This window comes from Ambystoma mexicanum, chromosome 7p, assembly GCF_040938575.1.
Source record: "Ambystoma mexicanum isolate Mex_15411 chromosome 7p, UKY_AmexF1_1, whole genome shotgun sequence".
NCBI classification, from domain to species: domain Eukaryota; kingdom Metazoa; phylum Chordata; class Amphibia; order Caudata; family Ambystomatidae; genus Ambystoma; species Ambystoma mexicanum.
This window is the reverse complement of record NC_090939.1, coordinates 348,825,702-348,838,399: the sequence shown is the minus strand read 5'-3', so window position 1 is coordinate 348,838,399 and position 12,698 is coordinate 348,825,702.

Sequence of the window (12,698 nt, the reverse complement as noted above, 5' to 3'; positions counted from 1 at the left end):
ATTATCACTATATTATCACTATATACATTCCCACTGCCTTTTTGGCAGTCTTTTTGCAGCGGCATAGTGTTATTCGCTGGACACAGAAAGATAATAATAGCAGTAACTGTATGGCCACTATTTTGTTTAATGTGTTATCCAACCAGGTGGATATCCATGAAAACAGGTATGACAACCCGTCAAATACAAATATCTACTTTGTTATTATCACAACAGACAGTTTTGCACACAACAAAATTCAACTCACCCTGTAAAGCAGATGGGGAGCAGGTGCAAGTGGATCTAGGTCATCTGGCCTAAGCCCCGCCCACCTGGTGCCTTCCTGCCTGCCGCTCTTTTTCACCACTTAGCAAGCCCTGCCCACCTGGTGCCTTCCTGCTTCCTGCTCTTTTTCACCACTTAGCAAGCCCCGCCCACCTGGTGCCTTCCTGCCTGCCGCTCTTTTTCACCACTTAGCAAGCCCCCCACCTAGTGCCTTCCTGCTTGCCGCTCTTTTTCACCACTTAGCAAACCCCGCCCACCTGGTGCCTTCCTGCTTCCTGCTCTTTTTCACCACTCAGCAAGCCCCGCCCAACTGGTGCCTTCCTGCTTCCCGCTCTTTTTCACCACTTAGCAAGCCACGCCCACCTGGTGCCTTCCTGCTTGCTGCTCTGTTTCCCTACTTAAGGAGCCCTCCAGCTTCTTTTCCTTTGCAGATGGGGAGCAGGTGCAAGTGGATCTAGCTCACCTGGCCTAAGCCCCGACCACCAGGTACCTTCCTGCCTGCTGCTCTTTTTCTTCACTTAGCAAGCCCCGCTCACCTGGTGCCTTCCTTCACCATCACTGTCTTGTGGCCAATGCTGGATTTGACTTTTATGGACTTCATTCATTCGTCACTCTTTCTCAACTCTCATGCTGGACTTCCTTTGCATCTTGTACTCATGGTGGCCCTGAATCATGCTGTTCTTCATCTTGTATCCTGGCTTGCAACATTATGTGTTACTATTGACTTCTGCAATTGTATTCGCTCTCCACTCTTGCTTCTCCACTCTTTTGACTGCTTACTCTCTTTTCTTTCCTCCTATCCCTTCTCCATTTTCCTCTCTCCTCCCCTTACTTTCTTCTATGCACTTGCTCTATAAGAATTGTCCCTGGACCTAATTTGATAGCAACCTCGTTTCCTCCACATTCCCATTACTGTTTTTTTCCTCCCCACCACTCCTCCAGCACTATCTGAAATGTTGTCAGGCCTAGTATGATAGTCGCTTGTTTTGTTCCTCCCCTCCCTTTCTGCACCCCTCTCCCTCACCTTTTGTTTTTCTCCGGCTCTACCAGAAATGTCGTCAGGCCTAGTACTGTATTCGCCTGTCTGTTTCCATTTCCTTCCCACTCTCCTCCTCCCTTCCTTATCTGTGTCTTAGCTCTTGCACTATCTGAAATGTCGTCAGGCCGAGTATGATAGTTAATTTCACATCCTTGCTGTTCATGGCCTGTAAGAATGTGGTTGTATTTTCCCTTGTTCTCTCCCTGGCCTTGAAGCGCTTTGAAACACATAATGTATAGGCGCTATATAAATATACAATCATATCATATCATATCCTCATCCTCAAGGTCTTCCACCTGTTCCACCATTTGTGTGTGCAATTCTTTCAAGGTGTCCATAGTCTCCCTGTGGGTCCCATTTTCTGAATCATGGGCAGGTGTGTACATGCAGCAAGACGGGCCAATTTATGGGTTGAGGACATACCTATTTTGAAGAGTCATGAGACTAACTATTCTCAGCTCTTCCCTTATTGCATTGAATCCTTTCACAGTTGAATTTATTGTCTGAAACAGCCCCCATTTATTTTCAATCATCTGGCATTCATACCTGCATGTAACATGGGAGTGAAGAAGCATGTAAAGAACAACATTGTTCTGCTGAACAATTTATTTCAATCTGGTGCGCCATCATACATGTTTGCTAATTTGATAGAGAAATAGTTGTCTATTTTTGAGGATTGCAGGGTGAAAGACCTTTTATTTCTTATATGTGTGTTCATCTGGGGAAAATCACCAATCTGTACCTCACTCAGGGCCACTGCATGGGCTGGTACACTTATCACCCCTATGGATCACATGCCTCCCCAGTTTGGAGGAAGCTGCATGTAAGCTCTTGGACCACAAGTCTAATAATTGTCCATTAATGCCATTGTGCCTACTTTCAGTCCTGGTACATCGAAAATGCTTGTGCACCCTTTGTTTTCTACTGATTTTACTGTGCCAGTATTTCTAAGGGCTAGGGTGGTATTCTTCAAGGGTACAATGTGTAGTGGTCCTGTTTCATCATCCCCTCATGTTAGTATTTTATTCCAAAAATATTTAATAAGATAAAGTATTCATGTAGTTTTAGACATTTGAGAAACATGGAAGATGGCACTTATTTTTAAAAAAAATTAAAAATTGTCTTTAGGTGTTGTTCAAACACAGTCTTTGGGACATTACTTATGCAAAAAATTACCTACGTCATGATGGTTCTTCTCAGTGCTGTTTGGCCCTGGTCACCAATCTTGTCTAGTGTCTTTGCACGCCTTCTTTACTTTCAAGCTCAGTACTAGGGCCAATCACCTCAATATAGTTTGACATCACTGAGATGTATCCATGTTCTTCTGCCTTCAACCTTGACCGCAGATGTAGTGGCAGCTTCCACAATGTAAGGTCCTTGAAAATGGGGTTTGTGCCACTTTCAAACAAAGTTACGGCACATCACTCTGTCTCTGAAATATAACAAAAGGGGTTTCAACACATTGGGCCTCATTACACAGTAGGTGGTAGCCATGGCGCTATTAGTGCCATGGCTACCCCCTTACCGCCTTCCGGGTCCGTGTTCCCGGAATAGGGACTTACCGTGTCATTCTGACCTTGGAGAACCCAGTAAGTTCCCATTCTGGGAACCTTTCCCCATTCCCATTCAAGCCCCCATAGGGCTCAATAACGGTACCGCAATTTGAACCAGGCATTATGGAAGGGACCCGCTAAGGGCCCTCGTAGTAGGGCGGTAAGGGATTACCGGCACCAGTGACCTTACCGGTGCCAGTAATCCCTTACCGCCTACCGTGTAATGAGGCCGATTGTCTAGGTCAGTTTGTACATGTGCTTCCCCAGTGTGTTTCGAGCCTCCCGCCATGTCTGCAACTGTCGAGACATACATGTAAGGGATTCCATCATAGCTGTCAAATATTCGTGCATTTCCTGGCCAAGCACAGTAGCAGAATTTTCTGCATTAGTACGAGCCATGTTAAAGGAGCAGTAGGAGAGTGCATTTGACTTCCCATCACCAGTTCATGTTAAGTCAGGTGATGGTCTGAGCCTGGCTGATTATGTAAGTCAAATAGGGCTAAAGGAAGGCAGTGTAGCCCACTCTTCTTAAGAGTGTCTTTGATTTTGGCAATATGTTCTTATAAGAGGCTGTTTAGGTGCATACAAACGCTATTTGCTTGTGGATGATAGGCGGATGAGAATGTATACTTTATTCCACAAAAGATGGTTCTGTGCTCAAACACCTCATTTACAACATGTGGTCCGTTGTTGGAAAGTAGCTCTTCATCACCTTGTAAAAATATCCCAAAAGAGGAATTTCACAGCTGACATGGCATCTGGATGGGAGCATGGACCTGCTTTGATCCAGCGGTAAAAAGGGCATATCACTTCTATCATATACTTATAACTATTACAGATTTGGAGCATCTCAACATAGTCAATATGCAAATGCTGAAAGGGTCCAGTAGGATGGGTTATTGTTCCTCTCAATGGTCTGAAGTGAACTTTCGACATACTAGACAATTAATAAAATTTGAAAAATGCTCATTAAAATTAGGTACACACCGCTCCTACAAAATCAGTTCTGCAAGACATTCACTTATTATGTGCGTAGGCTAGTGCTCATTGTTCTAGTGCTACTGTAAGGAGGCCTAGAGGTATAACAGGCTTCCCGGTGCTATCCTGTGCAACATTGCTTCTGTCAGGAACAATGAACACCCCTCCTCTTCCACAATTTCTGCTCTTCTGGTGGTGTCCGTCCGTACAACTCCATAATCTGTGCTATGGGTATTTTTTTTGGAGGGCAATTGCAATGTCAGATAGTTCTGGGAAACATGGTGCCTTTTTTGCGTCCAAATCAGTGGCCTCATGTTTGCACCTCTGGTGTGCTCTGGGTACTTCACTACGGTGATAGCCGAATGAAGTTCAAGGGTGCTTATGAGCTTTCTAGTAATGGTGCATGCTGTAATGGTGTGCCATCTGCACGCTGGAAGCCCTTCCTTTTCCAGCATGACGGTCCTGCATGTACCGTCAACATCATATAGGCAGAGTCGGAATGCACTGTTACTGCCTCGTCCTCAGGAATTTAAAGTGCCAAAATCAAAGCTACCAAGTCTACCGCTTGCACTGAAAATTGTGATGGCAATCTTCCACTTGTTACTTTTCAAAGCTGTCATTCTCTAGTGCCTTCACTACAGCTGTTCCACTGTGCCTCTCGCCAGAGCTCAGATGTATCGTTGATAATGCATCAATGAAGAGAATTATTCCCCCTCCAAGGCATTTTCTGTGACGTGAGATAGATCATTAGTATAATTAGACTAGGTTGTACAATCATGCAGATGGTCTGCCTCTGTTATTTCTTCTGCTATGAATCTGGCTGGGTTCACTACAAAAACACCTGACATTGGATTTGATATAATCACTTCATAGTCTGATGCTCTTTGCGTCATCAATGTATTTATGGGTTTTTCAAGGATGGCAAAAGGACCATGTTCAACATATAATGGAAATAAACAACCCATAGTTGTGCTGGCTGATTTATTAATGGTATGCTATGTAATGGTATGGTATGGTTTTGTTTATTTATAAAGTGCCTATTCACAAGTAAGTGTTTGAAAGTGCTCATGGAAGGTGGGAACATGGGAAGAAAAACAACAGTCACTCAGAGCCCTTGAAATTCTGAGACAATAATAGTCTGCACAGGCAGAGAAAGTAGATAGAATACATGTAACAGTTTGAGATACTGCAAATAGACCTGACAACGATTCTGCAGATTAAACCAGTGCAATTAAGGGGTGGAGACAAGGGAGGAAAGACAGGCAATCAGATTGTGCAAGTGCACTGACAGAAACAGGGAGGGAGAGGTCCAAGTGCACCCGGTTGATGGAGACTGGGTTAAGTGCAGAGCAGGCCATTCTCTAGGGTTATTTCCCAAGTGCAGTGAGTGTGGGAGGAGTGTAGGGCCCTTGAGCAAGTGCGTAAGAGGACTAGCGGGGTGCCAGGGACCTGTGATACTCTGAGGTACCAGGCGGCCAGTCAGCAAGCTGTTAAGGACAACGAGGGATAGAGGGAGAGAGAAGAGAGCTGGATTAGCAGGGTAGATGAAGAGAGAAGGAAGAGGAGAAGAGAAAGGTCTTGAGGAGTTTCTGGAATGTAAGAAGATCAGGCTCAACATGAAGGGCGACAGGGAGGCTATTCCAGAGGGAGGCACCTGCTGAGGATAAGAATCTCCCTCCAAATCTCTGCTAGGCAAATCGGCCCAATTCACAGCAGGTTTGAGTTAGATGAGCTGAGGGCTTGAGAGGGATAGTATGTAGGTAGGCAGCGTTGCAGGTAGGTAGGTCCCAGGCGACAGAAAGCCTTGTGAACACTGCAGAGGGTCTTGAACTTGATCCTTGCAGCAACGGGGAGCCAGTGAAGTGATGTCAGTGCCAGAGAGATGCAGACCCTGGGTTTGAGGCCAAGGATAAGTCTAGCGGTTCTGTTCTGGATGAATCTCAGAGGGCAAAAGACTGAAGATGGGGGTTGCTGAAGAGGCTGTTGCAATAGTCTACCCTAGAGAGAACCTGGACTCTGGAGACAGCGAGCTGTTGGGGGAAATTGCAAAAGCTGGTGCAGCCAATTCTTGCTTACATGGGTAATGGCCTCTCATTGCTGGTTTGAAGGTGCACTGTAGAATTCTAATTCTAATGGAGCACATCCGTCATCATCACTCCATTTGAATGGGAAAATAGAAAAAAAGGTTTTCATTGTAATCAGGAAACCCGAACACTGGAGGTGTGCTAATTGCTCATCAAAGGCATCTATCATCTCGCTTATCCAGGGTATTTCACGTTTATCCTTCTGTGCTCCTTTAAGTCCTCTTCAAAATTCCCTGACATATGTACTGTAGTCAAAGACCCATGCCCTAAAATAATTGCAAAAGCCTATACATTTCTGTAAATCTGTATCCAGCCTGAGTGTTTTGGTGATTGCTTCTGCTCTTTCAGATGTCACCTTCCTCCCTTCTTTTGATATTAGCTGGCCTAAGTATAGGACCTCCTCCTGACAATATTGTAATTTATTTTTATGCACTTTGTACCATTTTTCTGCCAATGCTGTCAAAAGCTTCAGTGAGTCTTTCTTGCACTCCTCCACTATGGTGCTGCAAAGTTGTCATCCAGATATTGGACGACCGCACTGTCAAGCTATACACTTCCTAAATCCATCTGCAATACCCCATTGAAGACTGAGGGAAATTCACAATACGCTTGGTGCAGACGAGAATGTTGCAATCAGATTCTGTGATAGGTTAACGCATTTAAATATTGCAAATCTTTATGCAAGGGAATTGAAAAGAAGGCTTTTTAAAATCGACCAACGCAAAGTATGTGGCTGTAGATGGTATATTACATAATATCGTGGTTGGATTTTGTACCAATGGAAACTCTGCCTCAACAATATTATTCAGGGTTGTAATTCCTGTATACATCTGCATTGAAACCGTGTTGCCTTCGCAATCAAATACACTGATTTGTTGCATGGTGATTCTGAAGGCACTAACATCCCCTGTCTCACTAAGGTGGGGATAGTTTAATAAATACTCTTGTCAGATTCCTTTGACATGGGACACTGTTTTACTTGTGGTAAAATGGCTCCCTTCTTCAATTTATTTTAATTTTATGTTCCTACTCCTTTTAATAGACCAACATCATATGAACTGATGGTCCATAGTGAGCTTGGTATGTGTGCCAAATCTTCTTGGAGAAAGTATTTTCCTCACCAATGACATTCACTGGGGAATCTCCCTGTCCTTAATTTGCAATAGACATGTGAGACTTATGTTAAACATCACTTTGTCATCAAAGTTCTCATTTGTAATCAATTCTTCATCTGTTAAATTAGCCAGTCTATGTACCTAGTGAAGCGCTATTACTGTGCGCCAATTTACCCCTTCGTAATCTACTACTTGTACTATTAGACTGTCTTCTCTTATTATTGCTGCTTCTAGCTCAATTGTAATTATCTGCCCTTCTACCAAGTCCATGGGTACTTCTGGTCTAAACAAAAACTCAGCAGGTAACCTCAAAAATGTGTCCAGTATACTTGGAAGCCATGCTAACAACACGTGTACTCCATAAAGGAATACTTCTGGGTTCAGTGGTACCCCTCTTGGTACTTGTTGGCCATATAATTACGTTACAAATTCTTGTGCATTCACATAATGGATCCCTGGGGTAGAACAAATTATTCTGTTTCAGTAAACGATATTGTCATGTTTAACTTGTTCATTAACTCTCTATAATATGTTGACTGGTGTATTACAGGAATATAACAATGTCATAGATATATATCGTTTTTTTTTATGATTATGGGTAAGTTATGTGTAAAAGGCACCTTTGTTGTCAACCCAGAAAATCCTTGCACCTTCATGTAAGTATCTGGCATTGGGAATGTTCCTTCTCTAACAAAGGATTGAGTCATCCCCGCATCTACCAAGAAGGAAAATGTTTTGTTGCCTATGGTCACCCCAACCCTTGGTTCCTCTTGTGGATCTGGTGTAATCAATAGGAACAAACACATCAAGTCTTCTGTTGGCTGTCCTATTGGGGGTACATATTCAGTCTCATGCCAGTGAAAGGATCCCCTCCCACTATTGTCAAAAACCCTATTCTAGCTGTAGGTGCCTGTAGCAATACATCTGTGTTCCATGGCATCACTGTATTCTGTTGTATTAGTGCATGTGTCTGTACTGGTGCTTGCTGTGTTTGAAGCTGTATTTCCTGTTGCATCTGCTGTATTTATGATGCTTGTGTCTGATACTGCGTGTTGTCTTGGACATAATATTCTTGTGGTTCCGCACTATATTGTGGGGGTGCTGGCCACCTTTTGAGCGAAAAGACGGCCAACTTTGCTGTATTCCTCCCCACTTATACATATACATGCAATGTGTCAACCCTTCCTGCATGTCCAACATTGTGGTGAGGTCCTCCAAACCATGGCTGTCCCCCATTAAACCCCCCTTCTTTTAGGGCCTGAAATCCAAAACATCTGCCTCTGGGTGCAGCCCGCTCCTCCCAGGGTAATAATTATAATCCCCTTTTCCAGCAAAGTTCCAATTCAACACTCGAAGTATATGTTGTGTTTCTTGCACATTCTGCTTTTTTCCCCCACTATTTGTTAACACTGCTCCTTCTACTGCCAAGTCTTCTGGACCAACTTTGTTTTGTCTATCTTCCTGTTCTCAGCCTTTTTTCTTTCCTTCTCTTGTTTTAATCCACAATAATGGGGCATTAGTTCATTTTGGTGATGTTTCAATTTGCACAATGTTCTCTAACTTGCTCTGTACTTCTTTGGGAAGGCCCGGACATAAAATGTGCCCAAAAATAATTATATTTTGTTCCACGCTTCCCTTGTCTTTAGACGCCATTTCTCCTGAATTCCCTGTACATACGCAGTGGGGCTGTGTTCTGATCCCATTTTTTCATGTCATTATGGCTCTCATATCTGATGTGTCTGGGAATTGTATTCTAAGTGCCTTCCAAACATCTGCTCAATAAATAGTGAACAGTGCCCCATCATGGCTTGTATTTTGAAATCTCACTCCTGGATACCTTGCTCGTTTCCAAATGGCATCTGACTGTTTGCAAATAAACTTTTTATGTCACCCACAGCTAATATCCTGCCAGCCGTCTTTCTCTCTCTCTAACTCATAGATCTGCTTTCCTGCTCCTGCTATAAGTGACAGTAACTTGTAAATCAAATAATTTGTATCTGTCTGAGTCCACGATACATAATCTACTAGTCCTTGACCTTTCGGTAATAAAGGACACTGTGTCAATCCAATTTTTTGTAAGGGTGCTGTTGTGCCCTTCTTTCTTGTTGGTACTTCCATTAGGTTAGCTTTCTTTTGATCCAGTAAATCTCATAATCTATTTGGAGTGTTCTTCTCTGCCCCTTTCGGCCCCATCTCTGGGAGCCATGGATATTTGATTGGTTCAGCCGTATTGCTGGCTCCTCTAATTCTGACCAAACCACCTCTCTCCAAAAACTTCCACCCATGGATAGGGCTAGTGTAGACTCCTGTTCCCCACTCTCCTCATCCTCTTCATCTTCCAACATTGTGTCTTAGCTGTCTTTTTCCTCTTCATCCTCTCTATCCTCAAAATCTAGTCTTCCGAGGTAAATTGACCTATATGTTCCACTCCTTACCTCCTAAAATAATAGATCTCTGCTACCATCTTGCTGATACGTTCCCAACTTCCCCTTCTATTGGTGCTATTGCCATTGTACATGGGTTAACTGTTACTCTTTCTTCTCCTAACGTCTTGCTCTCCCTTTTCTACTCCTGTGTGTTTCCTCATGATCTCACCAACTTCCTTTCAAGGTCTCTCTAAACTTCGCTCTTTTTCCATTTAATCATTGTGTCTCCTTTGGTTTTCTTCCACCCTTTTCTTTGCTCTCTCTGTCTATTCTCATTTTTTCACTTTCCTTATCCTTCTCTCTTTGTCTTCCCACTTCTCTCTCTTCCTCTACTTCCTTCTCCTTTCTTTCTCTACCTTCCCTTGACTTCTCGTTAGAATCATTGATGCCCTTTGCATTGAATTTGAGTATTATGTGTCCGCCTATCGATTTGTTTGGCACAATTGCTGTCTCAACCCTGTCACCTTGCCATTCTCTCTCTATGCATCTCCTCCCCTGCCTCTGTTAGTTTTGCTTGCAATCTGTGGCACTTGTGATATTCTACGTGCATGGACAATGGTCTTCATTTGCTTATTTTGTCTCCACTTATAATAGCTTCATCACCCTATTTTGTCTCCACTTATAATAGCTTCATTCCCCCTGCCTATAGAGGCAGGGGGAACATATGTGGGATTAATATACCGTGCTGATGTTTTTAATGTATTTAATGGGTATAACCCCTGTACTGTCAAAGACATATCACTGCTCTGAGGAGGAGGAGAAACCCTAGGTATCAAACACCCCTCATCATACTGCTTAATCATCCATTCATTTGTACTTGGCTCCACCTCCATTTTCTTGAACATTTTCGGCAGCTCGAGTATGTCTAGTCTATTCTTTAACTGTTTCCCCAAATGGGTGGCATTTAAATATGCACACTAAAGTTGCAATACTGCTTTTGAATTAGTTCCTTCTTGTGGCCAGGGCATGAATATTTGCCTACTGTATCTTTAACCCATTCTTTATCATATTTAATAATGTTGTCCTTACATCAGGGAAGTGTCTAACACAAATCAATGATGGGAGTGTCTCCCATATTGACAGGTTAAAATGCAACTTACCACTGATCAATAAACACTGCTATAATACTCACTCATCTTTTTGCCTCCCTCTCCAACAATGTTTCCTCACAAATGTACACGTCTGGTTCTCTCTCTGAGACCACACCTCCTGTGTCCCTCAACTCTTCTGAGTTGCACCACAAATGTAATTCCAGCCACAAGCAGCCCCATCGTGCTGCTCCCTCACCAGACCACCCTTATTGGTCTACACCACCACTTCACATCCTCCACAATTTTTTTTAAAAACTACTTATAAAAGCCTATGATGTCTCAACATAAGGCTGAAGTTAGCGATCATTACACCACTAAAATACAGCTGTATTCTCACTCTATGTAAGGGCGTTCTCTATTTTTTATTGCCCCATAACACTGCTTGCCATGTGATCTTTTCCAACTCTTGTCGGTAACCTCCCTCCCCATATGTGTGATGCCTATGTCATACTCACATCCACAGATCAGCTGAATGTCTCCCTATCAGCCTGCTATCCTTCATGCCCCAAAGCAGGTGGCTGTCAACCTCTCTCTGTTGCGCATGATCCCACTCTCCACAGGTTGTCTCCAAAGTCCGTGGGCACATGGTGGGACCCCTCCATAGTCCGACGATGATTAGCTACCAAACTACCACAGTGTCACTCTTCCTTGTCACAATCAGCAAGTGCAGGGGCAAAGAAGCTGATGTTGTGCATAATAGTTCTGGAACAACAGGGGTGATCTGTTTGGAGGAGACCTTCATAGAGCGGACAACTCTAGTGACCTCATCAGATGTGATAGGAGAGAGGAGGAGAGAATGGCTGAGGGAGGATGTGAAGCCAGCGGTGGCAGGGGGATGGGAGGAGTGAAGAGGAAATGGGAGGAAGATAGAGTGCTCAGGATGCCCTGAGTTTTTGTAGTGAAGTGGGTGGCCAGTGCAGTGTAGAGACCCTGAGAGGGAAGAGGTGAGGTGGAGACAATAGAAGGATTGGCTAGTTCCTTGCAGGTTCTAAAGAGTTCAGCCGTCTTATTGGATGCACCTGAGATGCAAGACTGGATGTGGACCCTCTTCTTGGAATGAATGGAGAGACGATAATACCTTTGGAAAAGGTGACAGGCCAGTTTGTCAGATTATGAGCATGAGGTCTGCCACTTCCGCTCTGCAGCTTTGCACTTGCACTTCAGGGCCGCTAGATCAGAGTCGTACCACCTGTTACACTTGGTGGCATGTTTCAGATGCATCCTGCGGCAAGAATGTCGAGAGTGTTAGTGATGGCGAGATGGAGGCTGCGGAGAGAAGAGTCAGAGGTAGAGACGCAGTGGGAGGAGAGGGGAGATGAAGGTGGATGTGAAGGCAGCAACTGACAATCTTTCCTAGGTGGATGTCCATGAACAAGGTTGGCAGAGCTGAGGGATGTGCGATCAGAGATCCAAGAGGTCCCAGGTGAGACTGAGGAAAGAGTGGCTCTCAAAGGAGGAGTATGACTGGGTGAGTATGAGGGAGGAAGGGACCCACTCAGGAAAAATCAGGGCAACCTCATTGCCAGCATGGTTAGGGTGAGCAGAATGTTTGATTGCACATGACGGCAAATCCTTTTTTATGCACACTCCAGAATAAAGCCAACCTGCTAGGGAAATAGGCCAGGAGACAGCTTTACAAGGATAACAAGGTTTAATTGTACAGAATACAAATATCAGCACAGGACTTTGCTGCTCGAGAGTGCTCTGACTCATCCTGCTACAACCAATGGCTTAAAAACCCCACAATCATCATTGCATGCAGTACTAATGGGTGCCACTGACTGGAGGCACCCTACACATGAACCTGCTCCATAAGGGATGCCAGGCGGTAGTTGGTTATTTCTTTCCAATCGGTCTGGATCCACATGGGTCAGCTGGGCTCATCCTCATGGTGAAGGTCGGGGCACCCATTATTACATTGTTGAATCCTAAACTAAACATGCTAAGCCTGGTTAGTATATCATTGTGGCAGGTACTTGGGCCAAAATCGAAAATGGTGCCAGGGGGAAGGGAGGATAAAATGTAGTCACGCTGACGCACACATTCAGGGCATTGTTGACATCACAGTTCCTGCACTCTAGGTCTTCACCTGGGGTTTTGATCTTTAATGTATCCCTCGCTGTACATTGTGTTAGAAGAGATATGTTT